The sequence below is a fragment of the Arachis stenosperma genome, chromosome 5, assembly GCF_014773155.1.
Source record: "Arachis stenosperma cultivar V10309 chromosome 5, arast.V10309.gnm1.PFL2, whole genome shotgun sequence".
Lineage (NCBI taxonomy): Eukaryota > Viridiplantae > Streptophyta > Magnoliopsida > Fabales > Fabaceae > Arachis > Arachis stenosperma.
This window is the reverse complement of record NC_080381.1, coordinates 48,276,763-48,277,618: the sequence shown is the minus strand read 5'-3', so window position 1 is coordinate 48,277,618 and position 856 is coordinate 48,276,763. Positions and strand designations below refer to the sequence as shown.

Sequence of the window (856 nt, the reverse complement as noted above, 5' to 3'; positions counted from 1 at the left end):
TAAGTGTTGGAATGTGGATCATATGGTTGCCTTTGTTGATTTCCCACATAGTTGGCCTCTTCCCAATCACCTCCTTCAGTGCTTACTTCCTCTTGATCTTGTGTGTGTATTACAGCCACTTGATTTGTGTCTAATTTCCTGGTGAGCTCTGCTAGTTGCTTGGCAAACACCTTGTTTTGGGCTAGAATTGTATCAATATGGTTCAGCGCCATGACTCCCTTAGTGTTGTGTCTCTCTGAAGCATAGTAGTACTCATTCTCAGCCACTGTCTCAATCACTTCAATGGCTTCTTCCACAGTCTTCTTCCTGTTCAATGAACCTCCTGATGAATGGTCTACAGCCTTCCTTGATTCATAAGAAAGTCCATCATAGAAAATATGCAATTGCACCCAGTCATGGAACATGTCTGGTGGGCATTTCCTTGTCAATTCTTTGAACCTCTCCCATGCCTCGTAGAGCGTCTCACCATCCTGTTGTCTGAAAGTCTGGACCTCAGATCGAAGCCTATTGACCTTTTGTGGGGGGTAGAAACGTGCCAGAAACTTGCTTTCCACCTCATCCCAGGTTGTTAGGCTCCCCCTTGGGAATGATTCCAGCCACTTAGCTGCCTTATCCCTAAGTGAAAATGGGAACAAGAGCAGTTTATAGGCATCTTCCTGGACTCCATTGGACTTCACAGTGTCGCAAATTCTCAGGAATTTTGTGAGATGTTGGTTTGGGTCTTCATTAGCATTCCCACCAAATGAACAATGATCCTCCACCAATGATATTAGCTGTGGTTTGAGTTCAAAATTGTTGGCCTGAATGGGTGGTTTCTGGATGCTGCTACCACAATTCCCAGAGGTTGGGTTTATGT

General features: G+C 44.7%; 1 non-coding gene across 1 annotated transcript; it reads left to right on the top strand.

The window, feature by feature from the left end:
* The first annotated feature begins 402 nt into the window (after nt 1-402).
* Nucleotides 403-506, top strand: LOC130984353 (small nucleolar RNA R71). The gene has a single exon (XR_009088293.1). It is a non-coding gene; the product is annotated as a small nucleolar RNA R71 (small nucleolar RNA).
* Nucleotides 507-856: the final 350 nt, after the last annotated feature.